This window comes from Pinus tabuliformis, chromosome 1_1 (assembly GCF_031772625.1).
Source record: "Pinus tabuliformis cultivar Carrire ecotype Pingquan chromosome 1_1, CPIR1, whole genome shotgun sequence".
NCBI lineage: Eukaryota > Viridiplantae > Streptophyta > Pinopsida > Pinales > Pinaceae > Pinus > Pinus tabuliformis.
Genome location: NC_142297.1, coordinates 116,988,203 through 117,001,449, shown reverse-complemented (window position 1 = coordinate 117,001,449; position 13,247 = coordinate 116,988,203).

Here is a 13,247-nt window from a genome sequence, read left to right as displayed (position 1 = left end):
AACCTATTTGGAGGTGTAGTCAGTTGGATGAGTAAGAAACAATCTGTAGTGGCACTATCAACTACAAAGGCAGAATACATGGCAGCCACTCATGCACGAAAGGAAGCAGTTTGGTTGCAGAGATTGTGTTCAAGTATGGGGGTTAGTACAGGAAGCTATAAGGATAGACTGTGACAACCAAAGTGCAATTTTCTTGGCAAAAAAACCATGCTTATCATTCAAAGACAAAGCACATTGATGTTCAGTATCACTTTGTGAGGGATATGATAGAAGACAAAAAGGTGTTGTTGGTAAAGGTGAACACTTTGAAGAATACTACAGATGCATTAACAAAATATGTGAGCTCTGAGAAGTTCTCTTGGTGTAGAGAAACAATGGGCGTTTCAAGGCTAGATACATGACTGAGCTCTCCTATGGCCTCCTATGGAAAGAAAACAACAAGGGGGAGAATGTTGGGTTGTGTTATATTCTTTCCACAACTAGCCTCCCTAGTTAACCGGGGGGTTAGAGGGGGGCCGGAGCTCCGCCTTCATTGCGCCGACTGCGCAGCGGGGGGCTAGAATTTTTTTTTTTGGACCCTATATTAGGTTGGGCGGACCTACCTATGGTTTTGTGCATGATTTTTGCACATGGTTTTGCACGCAATGGTTTTTGGTCCATGGTTTTGGACGCGATGGTTTTCAGTCCATGGTATTGGATGCTTTGGCATGTATAAATACGTATTGTAACATTGAAAGGAACATAATGAAAAATCAAGCTGGTAGTCCCGATTTTGGGATCTAGGGGAAAATCTTTGTGTATATGTGTTTTATGTGTTATGCTCTTGCATTGTTTATTTTCTATTCTTAGAATTCGTATGCAGGTAATTTATGTACGGGGTTAAAACATACACACCCTCTATATATATATATATATATATATATATATATATATATATATATATATATATATATATATATATATATATATATATATATATATATATATAGATATATCTATATCTATCTATCTATCTATCTATACATACATACATACATACATACATATATATATATATATATATATATATATATACATATATATATATATATATATATATATATATATATATATATATATATATATGCTATTACTAATCATTTTTTTTCAGGTACTTCCACTGGTGCACAAATATTTTTCTAACTTATGCTACTCAGGAATTTTTTTTCCAAGTGTTCAGTGCTATTACTCCTTCAATGTTGTTACTCCCGATGTTGTTACTCTTTCGAAGTTGAATTTTTTTCTAAGTATTCGGTGTTGTTACTCCCAATGTTGTTACACCTAGCGTTGTTACTCCTCTGAAGCTGAGAATTTTTCTAAGTGTTCATTGTTGTTACTCTTGATGATGTTACTATTCCTGTGCTATTACACTGGTAAGAAAAATCTTCGAAGTACCTGACATTGTGAATCTTCCAATGCCATTATACCATGCATGTTGCTACTTTGCCACGTAAGCACCAGGTATGATCCTAATTAGACTTAGCATAATGATTAATAATTATGTGACACGACTTGGGAATGACAGCGGACGGTCATTTCTTAATGGGGGGGTACAACCATGATGGCATGCGACAAATGGTTAAATTTTCACAATGATACATCTCATCACCTATGAAAACCATGTTGGTACGTATAACCCATAATGATGCCATTACATTTTGCATGATTAATTGATAACCATATGGATTTGAAACATCATGCGAATGATTGTTCAATCAAATCAGATTGTCATGCGAAGTTATTATCATGATATCTCATTATAACCATAATCTGGCCATAACTTTTTCCATCCTTCCCAAAAATCCACTTGCTCTTTGTGTTTTTTATGATTGGCTATGGATATTTCCCTTTATATACTTGCCTATTTCGACACTCCTTTGCATGATACTATTTCCCAACCTTTTATGCAAGAATTGGTCTGTCGACACTCCCTCTAATGATTTTGATGCTAGTCTGAATGCTATTACCAGAGCTCGAGTAGGAATGGGGGGGTCTGCTGTGCGATATGAACCAGTAACACCGATCCAGGTTCATAGCAACCCGGATGTATGGAAAAAATTTCTGGATGCAGGTTGGGATTGGTACTTTCAAAGTTTATAGGGATTTGATGAAACAATCACAGTAGAAATGACCTTAAATTTAGAAGGTGAATACTCCAAGGTAGGAGGGATGAGAATTTCAGTTATAGAGAAGGCCATTGCAGCTGCTAGCAGATTGCCACGAGGGGGCCAGAAATGGTTTGCTTAGAAGGCCCCACTGCTGGAATACCCAAAGGTATTTTTGCAAGCCGGTGAGGCAGTAGCTCAAAAGGGCAAGGGATACGACCGAAAATTGCTACCCTATCCTTGGGGAGAAGTTGCCTATTTCATATTAAGGTATATTACTTGTAAAGGAAGTTTCTCTATTCTATTCAAACATCATTTTAGGATTCTGGCATCCCTGTGATATCGTCATGCCCCAACTTACTTGATAGATATGCCTTTTTTCTTAATGAAAAGTTTACAGTTGATGGCATATTCTTCTTTCCATTCTTGGTAAGTGCTGGGAGTCCTTACCAACCATGGTTTAGTCTGACTGTTGGTTATCCAGGCACTGGACCAAACTCTAGTGTCATAGCTACAGGTTGTTGAATCAATAGAGGAAGAACTGGAAGGATTATTACTGGTGGAGGAGGAAATCAACGAACAGGATGCAGAAGGGGGAAATGCCATAGCCGATGTTGAACGACAAGAACCAGCATCGACTGCGGAAGCCATGGAAGCAGACAGAATGGAAATTGATGATGTTGATAATGTTGCTAATGATGCACAAGAAACACTTGCCTCGGAAATTCTAAAGGCCGAACAAGACGGTGCAGGTGGTGATGTCCCACAAGAACCAGCACCATTGCACAAATCATACTGGAACTAGTACAAGTAGCAGAAGCTGTGGTTAGTAGTGCTTCTTAAGAACCAATAGAAAATTCAAAGAGAGTCACTCAGTCAGTGAAAAAAAATCCAAACAGGCTGATTTTCCATGTACAGGTGAGGCCGAGGAAAATTTATCTTAGTCACCTTTCACCTCAAGCCTACCGAGGGGGGCTAGAAAATTTCAAACACCCTGTTGTTCAAAGGTTGAGGAGGTGGTGCCGCCTATTCTGAAGATCAATAAGGGGAATTCAGACACTCTGGAAGAAGTTGCGACTCAAGTACAAACTCTCATCGAAGAACATGACAAGACGGTCAAGGGAGTGGAGGCCAGCACTACTCCACAAGAACTAGTGCTACCCGACGCGTCAGTGGAAGAAGCCACAAATATGGGCAGTCTTGCAGAATTAGTGGAGGAAGAGACTTGTGTGGAGAATGAGTCATGAGAATATGAGGTAGCGCAAGGTCCAACAATAAATCATCAAGTACAAGAACAAAGTATTAAGGGTGACATTCCGCTAGATGACACAGGAACTTAGAAAAAGGACCCACCAATTGAAGCTGAATTTCAAGGAGAAGATACATTTCTAGCAGAAGAAGATATACAGATGGTGGGGAAAGATGCAATGAATGTCAAAATTTCAGTTGTGATATTCCTAGAACAATCTAGAGGGGTCGAGATGGATGTCATTGGAATCGATAAGCAGGTGACAAAAATAGAAGCCGTGAAAATGAAGCCTCCGGATGTAATAATTCTAGAACCACAAGATGAAATTCAAGTGGATGGGTAGGAAAAGGAAGTAAGAATTAAGGAAGAACATGTTGATATAGATGTTGAGGATCCACCAGACCCCACATCGGCCACATAACTAGTGGGAGAAATCCCCATTAAATGAGAATTCATTAACTATAGCACGCAGTGGATGCCCTACTTCAAGGAGAGATACTAGTCCCAATTCAACGAAAACATGCAGTTGAAGATTGACAATATTCAACTGAAAAAGAGGATTTGTTGATTAAAGAGGGAAGCACAAAGAAACAAGAGAAAGATCACAATCCTCAATGATAGACTTGCAAATTGAGCAGAAGAACCTGTAGCAGCCCAGGCGAAAGACCCTCCTACCACTTCTGCTACGACACAAACTGAGCCAATAGAATGGTTATTTGAAAGCAGGGAGTTCTTCTCAATTGTTGAAGTTCAAAAATGGCAGGTGACTGCCATGCACTTGTAATAAGGATCTATTTCGGTAGAAGATCACCAGAAGGGGATTCAAACAGTCAAAGAACAAGCAACAAGGGTAGTCACTGGTTATATTTATAGGGAATATAGAGAGAGTAGGAAGCACGAGAAACAAAAGAAAAGAATTACGCAACTGAAAGAAGAAGTGCACATATTGAAGACAGATAAGGAAGAAATGTTTGATCTTGCACATCAGGCACTTGCTTTCTGCCCTCCAACTCATAGCTATGCACCATTCTTAAATGAAAAATATCTTTTATTTTTTCTAAAGAGTATATTTCATGAAATTAGTCATAAGGTCAAGGACTCAATGCTGTTTCTCTAGATCATGAGAGTGCATGACACTCTAGACCAACATCTTCTTTGTGAACTTTATATGCATGAATAGTACTTGAAGGATGATCAAAATTTTAATCATGTTCCTTATGTGGGAGACATCCAACTCGGAGCATTCACCTCTTATATTGTTAATCAAGTTAGGTGGAAGAAGGATTTTGATACTTTTGAGTCCAACCAAGCCACTCAGCCATTATTTATTTGGAGAGGACACTGGCCATATGATAGTATCCTTAATAAGCATAGGAATTTTCTGAACATTGAAGGGAAGAAGGAGAAAATTCTTGCAACACAGAAATGGTGCATACAACTATGCACTACTCAAATAGTTTCTTGTCAAGAAGAGGCTAAGGATGCCTATCAAAGGAGGTGGATGCTATCTTCCTATGTGGTAAGACTCAAAGAGCCTTTCGGAACTCACAATTATGCCCAGGAATTAGAAAGGATGACGTGCTATATGGCTTGTATACAAACTACTAGGGTTCACTAGATAGGTCTCAGGTTTTGATTCCCACTTATTTGGCTACCAGCTGACACGTACACCCTAGCCTTTGAGGTGAGAAGTGACTGGTGGAAGGATGTTTTATCAACTCAAGGATACCAATTAGCTGGTACTGAGATGGCCAAAAACTATGACCTTTCCTAGATGCATGCCGAACACATTCAAGCGAACCTAGACTTGCGATAAAGATGGACAACATGAGGACATGCAGAAAAGTCATTTGGGGGGAGATGTTTGGGGCTAAAACTGCCTTGTTTTATTTATCTCTTTACCTTGTTTGCTTGCTAATTATACTTTCATACTAGATATTTTGTGCCTAAAAGCCGTACAGATATAACCCTTGTCATGTTTCACAAGTTATTTAGTCATTTGTGTTTAAGTCTGAGGAATCATCACGGATTGGATGCTAATCTCATTAATTGTGTAGATTTGGAGCTACTGGGTCAAGATTCATTACCAAAGCTAGCGACACTATTGTTAACCCACAACTATTACAGTGCAACTGTTGCAGATATCCTTTTGTCTATCTTTTGATTCAGCTTTGATGTTACAACTATTATGTAATTTTAGACAAACAACCTCCATGGTGTTTGGATGTAATTGTATAAAAGGGGATTTGTAATTGGGAGTCAGGTTAGTGAGACATATCTGAGTTTTGTAATAATTACTTTTGATATTAATGCAATATTTATCTTTCTAACCTTCTTCGTGAATTTGTGAGTTAAGCACAACCCTGACCAGGGAGTTGGGTCTGCTCTCCTGATCAGGTGTTGTGCATGTGTTCTTATGTGTGTATTGTTTTAGTTATGCATTTTATTTCCTTTTGCTGCGAAATATATTGTTGTTATAGCTGATGCTGAGAATCGTTATGCTGCTACTATTTATTTATTACTTCAGATTGCATGTTTAGTTAATTAGTCGAACTCCTAATTAACTGTTGAATTATGAATTTTCCCCTACATATATAGTGCATGATATCCTTGCAATAAAAAACGACCCTAGATTGACATATTAATGTGGTAAAAGGATTGAATCATAACATTCACACTCAGACACCAACAATTATAATTTCCATGCCTGGAAAGTAAATATTCAGTTCCAAGTGATGCATAAAAATCTATGGGGTATAGTCAAAGGTACAAAAACTACACCTTCAGATCCCAAGCAATTAATGGAATGGGAAAAAGGGGAAGAAAGAGCTAAATCTTTCATTGGATTGTCTCTTTCAGATTCTCATATGCACCTTATAGACTTAGAAAAATCATCTGCAGAAATATGGGAACAATTAAGAAAAACATTTGGGGGAAAAGTTGTGAATACAAAATTTTCCTTGAAATTACAGTTGTTCAAACTTAAAATGAGTGATGAAACACCTTTTTCCTCTCACATAAATGATTTAAAGTCACTTTTAAGGAAGTTGGAAAATATTGGCTCTAAAGAAGAAGATGAAGATGCAAAGGCAATTTTGTTAAACAATTTATCTTCAAAGTATGACAATGTTATTTTTACATTATGTTAATTGTCATCTTGATCACTAGATGAAATGATAGCATCGCTTCTAGAAGAAGAAAAGAGGATGAAAGAAGGAGATGCAAAAGCAGAAGTTAGTTCACACGCTGAGCTTGCATTGTTTTCGAAGGGTAAAATAAATAGGAATAAGAGATCAATTGAATGTTTCTACTCTCAAATACATATGCATACAAAATTTAATTGAACAATTTACACCAAAGATCCTCTAAAAGGAAAATTAAAAGAATCTACCAGCATAGCTAATTTTGAATACCTACCAGATATTGTCTATTAAGAATCACTTGATTTTAGTAGTGATAATGAATTCAATGTAAATCCTATCAAACTATTTTAGAATATAGTGTTGGTTGTGTTATATTTATGTGATGAAGATTCAGTCTGTTTGAAGTTAATTTATTTTGTTTTACTTTGGTGCTTCAAGATCAATAACTAAGCTTGTGTTTGTGTGGTTGTAAGTTTGTATATGTCAAAAAAATGGTCAATTTTATAATTGATTATTGGATACACTCAGTACCCAGACAACTCACCTATACAACTATCTAAGTGTAGTTTGCTACATTTTGATAGATGGGAGTTGGTCCATAGGGTGGTTCAGTATCGAGATTGTTCTTTAGGAGATCAATAAGTGTCAATTTTACAAATTTCATCAACAATGGTCAGAGGAAGTTATGTTTTAAATTGAGGTCAAGCAACAACTCAAAGATATGGAGGTGAAGAAAGAGCGGTGTTTGCAAGATTCCAGAGTGGATGTGAGTGTTGATGAAGAGCATTTAGACAAAGATTCATTAATTGTTGTAGTGTGTGTGTTCTATATTTGTTACATGTAAGAATTAAGGGAGGGTATTGGGATTAATGATTCCATGTGTTGTTGTGAGTTGTTGTTGTGAGTTGTTATTGTGAGTTCCCAAGCATCAGTATACAAGTTGTTGATTCCTATGTTTGGAGCCATGTCATGTCTGGGTCATCATTTGTGGAATTCAGTGATCTAAGTATTATATATGTAATTTCCTTATGTAATCAAAATACATCAAGTGTGATTTGTATTGGTTTTTAAATCTCTAGATCTCTATGCTTTTTAACACATGGAATATCTCACCCATAGATGGAAACAGTAAATGATAATGGATTCAACACTTAATCAAGCACATGTAATACATGGGGCTTCTAGAATGGGGGCCCGGCTTAGGGAAAAAAACAAAAAAATCCTTGGTTCCACTGTTAAAACTATATTCTAACATATCTTGAAATGCAACCATTCCTTTTGGGCCCAAGAGATTCTAATGATTTAACATTTTCTAGTTGAGAACATCAAAAATGATATCATCCTTCACCTTAAAAAATAAAATAAAATAGTGGGTATGAAATAATATTTATAGTAGAATTATAATTATTACTGAATATTAACATGGAATGATCATTTTTCCAACATTGCGACTCAGAACAAACATTTGGAAGTACCATTTAAAATAACAATAATTGGCTTTATGAGAAAAAAAAAGTAAAAAAAAACATACGAAGATATAAAGTTGGTTGAAACATTAAAAAGTGTTTCAATTTACCTGATTATCTCCATCTTCCGTCTACGTATTGTTTAATGAAGACTTATCTCTCTTCTTTTTCTTCTCCATGGGTTCTACTCGTGGATTCTTAATGAAAATGCCCCACAGAGTAATTAATCAGAGATTAAACTGAAAATGGGGTTTATGTAAAAATCAAGGGTGGACCTCAAGAGATGAAGCCCATCATCATCCCTATCTCAAATTTGGTCTGGAGAGATAATGGAGAATGGGTTTATCTACATGAAAAAGGAATTAATGAGATAAAAATGCTCATAATTTATTTCTTTGCACTAGTGGGGTCATAGATCACAAAATAATATTAGCATTTGTTCATGTTTTTACATTTATTTTGCTCCTAAAATCCTCGAGGAATGGTAGGAAAAGAGTAGTGAAGGGGAAGATTGGTTAAATCTCCTGCACTTTACAAGAATTGGATAGTTGTGACCAGGATTTGATAGGTATATTGGATTTGGATTTGAAAGATAAATATAAGGGTATATCCATCAAATTACCAAGTTAAAATTAAATTATATTGATCTTTATGGATATACCAATTAAAATTAAATCACAAATCTTGATCTTGACGGATATACCCTTATATTGGATTTGACTTATCAAGATCATGTTTTGATAGTTTTGGGGGGCGTGGATGATGGAATAATTAATATCTGGGGATGGAATGCAAATGAATTCAGTAAAAATAAAAGTGTAGAAGGCCTAATAATAAATACTAAACCAGATAATCACAAACAAATCCATGATGTATGTAGGCTCTGTTTTTAGGCCCTCAAGTAAGAAACATATTGGGTCGTGATAAGAAAGTGTTATTAAGTGGTGATGCAAACGTGAAGAGTGTATATATATTTCCTAGAAATGCCATTCCTGGGTGATATTTGGATAACTAGTATGCTGAGAAGAACTCAAACGGGGAGCCTTGTAATTGTAGAAATTCATTCCATTTTAAAAGGAGATGCTTTGGTCTTTGACACTAGTTAAGGTGCAAGATTGATTAACAAAAATTCAAGTTTACTATCTAAAGTGAAGAGTATAAAGAAAAGATGAATATATAATTGGATCCTCTTGTGTAAGGATCCTTGTTTGAGCATAATCATAATCATAGTTGTGGTGGCCAATTAGTTGGTAATAAGAATTCATTGCATACATAATATGTGCCACAATAATATTGGGACTAAAGCATGCACCACTTGCTTGAATGGCACTATAGTCCACTCCTCGTACACATGCATAATATATATTATCTTGGAGTACTTTGGGATTTACGTCTGGCTTATAACCATGTAATAAGCATGTAATATCTATAATAAGAATGAATTGTGTTGAAAAACAAAATCATTGAATAAAAAAATCCATTAGTAAAACAAAATAAGCAGAGTTGCAAATCTCTACCATCGTCAGGAAATTACGGTATTGATCATTGATGAAAAGAGATTTGGGTATAAGCCCAAAATCCCCTTTCTTAAATAAATCCCCAAACCTTGGACCTATGGGTTGTACCCACAAGGCCCTATCAGAAGCCTTCTCTGCCTTTATAACTATGGACTTGCATTAAAATAGAGCCATCCCTTTTTATCGGGGCTTTTAGAACCATCGGAAGCCACCACCCATCCGCATATACATATACCATGCCTTAATCACCCTTCACAACTTTCAACATAGGCATCCAGCCTAAAAACCCCCGCAGCCACATATATAAACATATACGGGAAACACTATAAAACCCCGCTCCAATTGATACACACGGATTTCAAATATTATAGCTCCACCTATATATATATATCGGCGGTTATGGCTTTCGGCGATCACAATAAAAACTTGACTCCAAACCCCCGACGCCCTCTCGGACCCGACATCTTTTAACATCCCTTCCTATAATGACTTCGGGTCCGTCATATCGGCGGGTTCTGATCGCGGTACATGTACGGGTTCAACGGATCCGACGCCTCCCTTAAACCGTGCCCTATAATATTTCGGGTCACACTGGTTTACGTACAGTTCTATAATATTGCGGACCCGACGCCCTTTAACGACCCGGTCTATATTGATTTCGGGTCCGAAAGATTTTGGCGATTTTGTTAATCGCTACCTCCGATGCGACACAAGGGTTCTGCGGACCCGACGGGGCTTTACACTCGGCTTTATAATAATTTTGGCTTTGGGCTGTCGGAGCTTACACTTCAGCAGTCTCAAAGCCTCTCCTCCGATGCGATATTGGTTTCGGACCCGATATGGGTCTGAACCAAGCTTAATAAGATTGCATGTCCGCCACACTGTCCCGCTTAAGGGAATATCATTAATCCTCTGTGTAAGCAGAGATATCCACTGGGCTGTATGAAATGGACTTAGAGATCCTACGGAAGCAGTAGTGTAAAGGAGATAACCATCAAGGCTTTAGTCAAGCACTATGCGGGAAAACAAGGCAATTTCACCAACTTCCGATACACAATAACAAACTGTCTGATACGCATACACATTAACAGAACCATTAATTCCCATACACATCATAAACAATCATAGAGCAGGCACTTCATACGTGCTAACATCATCAAGAATTCTGCATATATTAATCTGAAGGCAATGAATTTACATTGAGACTTCGGTCTCATATACATGCACACACACAGGCCAGATTTTCCTCACCAATGGCCTTCTCTCTCACAGGCCTGACTCCTCACAAGCCAAATTCTCAACAATAGTGGCCTCTTCCTCTTGCCCGTAGGCTTACATACATATATATGAATCGGATCCTTGAAGCCTAAAGCTTCTACATGCATGCATCTATGACAAAAGCCTCTTGAGGCTTTATTCCCTCTTTTCTCTGTTTTAAAACAGAAAGCCTCCTTATCCCTTAATGGTCCACATTCATTGCTTTTATGCCTAAAAGCTCTCCCTATTTTCTATTCATTTATTTTGAGAATATCTAATTAAATCACACTTAAAAGCCTAAATATTAAACTGACTTGGAATTAAGGAAACTAATTCCAAAAATGCATGACCCCCTATGTCTACTATTTACAATGATTTCCCTTGGGCTAAATGCTCCTGCATCAGACTCCCAAGGTAGAAAAAATTCATGATCTCCTGATCATGTGTCTTCTGGTCTTGGTCTTCCTGGATCCCACACTTTGTTCTGTAGCTCTCCAGATGCTCTATTCCTTTGCTGCCTCTGCACTTCTGCTGTTCTTTGCTCCATTCTCTTCTTCCTGTCAATCAGGTTCAACTTCTAATTGGTCTTGTTTGCTGCTGCTACCATTTTCCTCCATTTGGATTGTTGCATCACCAGCTGCCATATTTCTTCAATTTCTATGTCCAATAGAATTTCTCCAGCATCTTCAATAAAACCTGTACTCACAAAATAATTGTTAGAATAAAAACCATAAGGCTTCAGTCCTCTTTTGCTGCTGTCCATGTTGTCTCAGCTGTCACCATTAATGTTGCTGACATTGATGTTGCTTCCACTGCCACTATAGATTTTGCTGCCTCCCAAACTTCCTGTCCCTCTGCAACATTCTTTGGCTCATCACTTGCAAATTCTTCCTCAGGTTCAAATGTCTCCAGCAAACATTTCAGCCATTTCTTCTTAAGCATTTCATCAGCATGTTGTAAATTAATTTCAGCATAACCTTCATCTTCTTCTTTGACAATCTTCAGTAATTGTCCATCATCATCTTGATTGATTCTAGCAATCAAATCAAGTTCTTCAACCACTATAGCCTTATCCTCTATTACTGTAACAGCTTCAAAATTCTGCCCCACAGTTCTCTCTTAGCTATTTAGGCAAGCCAACTCCTTATTGTCACCCATGGAAACAAGCTTCTGCATATGAGACATGACTGTCTCATCTTCTTTTTGCAATAGTTCTTCTTCCTTCAAGACAATTCCAAGTGATGGGCTGTCTTCTACATCACCTGCATTCACAAAACACTTGTTAAAATTAAAAACATGAGGCCTTGGTGCCTCTTCTTCCTTTGGCAACATTTCAGGTTGTTGCTCTATTTTCTCCTTCTCCTCTGTCAGCATATCAACATGCTGATTCAAATTCTCAGCAGAATTCATGAGACTATCCATTAGTCTCTCTTCCACACCATCTATTCTAATGATGCCTTCCTACTCTTGTCCACTGTAGTGAACTTCTTCTCCCTTAACCTGTTGCTGATTATCTTCACTTTGAAATTGTTTTCTTTCTATTGCCTCTTTACCATCTTCAAACAATCTTTGCTCAATCTCTTTAATCACATACTCATACTCATTCATGCTGTTTAATGAACTTGCAAACAAATTACTGCATCTTCCTGCTTCCATGCCTACTTGAGACACATCTTCTTCTTCAGAAGCTATGACTGCAACTTTTGTTCTACTATCAGGTTCTCCCATCAGTTTCTCCAGCAGTTTAATCTCCTCTTCATCACAATGCTCTTTCCTTCCAGCTTCATCCTTTACATGTTGTGTTACAGTATTAAAACACTGTCTTCCTTTGATCCTTGTAGTCTCAAGGTCTTTTTGCTGTGGCAAATCACTACTTCCCTCATTCAAGAGGTCTTCTCCATCATACTCTGTTTTTCTAGAGTACTCCTCCAGACTTTTGACATCTCTAAAAGATTGTCCATCCTCTTCAAAACACTCTTTTGTTAGTGTTCCTTTTTCCTTTACTAAGTCTTTCCCATAGACTTCCTCTTCCTTAACATCTTTCAGTAGATGTTCTTCTTTCCTACTCTTTGTCTCAACGGTTTCCAGGGCTATCTCCACTATGCCTATCATCATAGTGAATTGATGATCCTTTACTATGTTTTCAGCTAACATAGTCTCTTCCTCAATTTTTCCTTCAGTCCCTGGCTGTTTATCTCCTCTGAAGATATCTTCAAATGGTTGTTTTTCTCTTGCAGTATCTGCCATCATACACAAACTTTTAGTTTTAAAAATGTAAGACCCTATGGTCTCACTTGATGGTTCAGCCATCATATCTCCTTGTTGTTCTAAATCATTCATATGATTCAGAAATTCTTTGATGGTCTCCTCTTCAATCTCCTCAAGCCCTTCACTTAGTTGCTTGACATCTTCCACCAGCTGTATATGAGATCTATCTACCTCATCTTCTTCCAGAATAGAATTTAGATTCT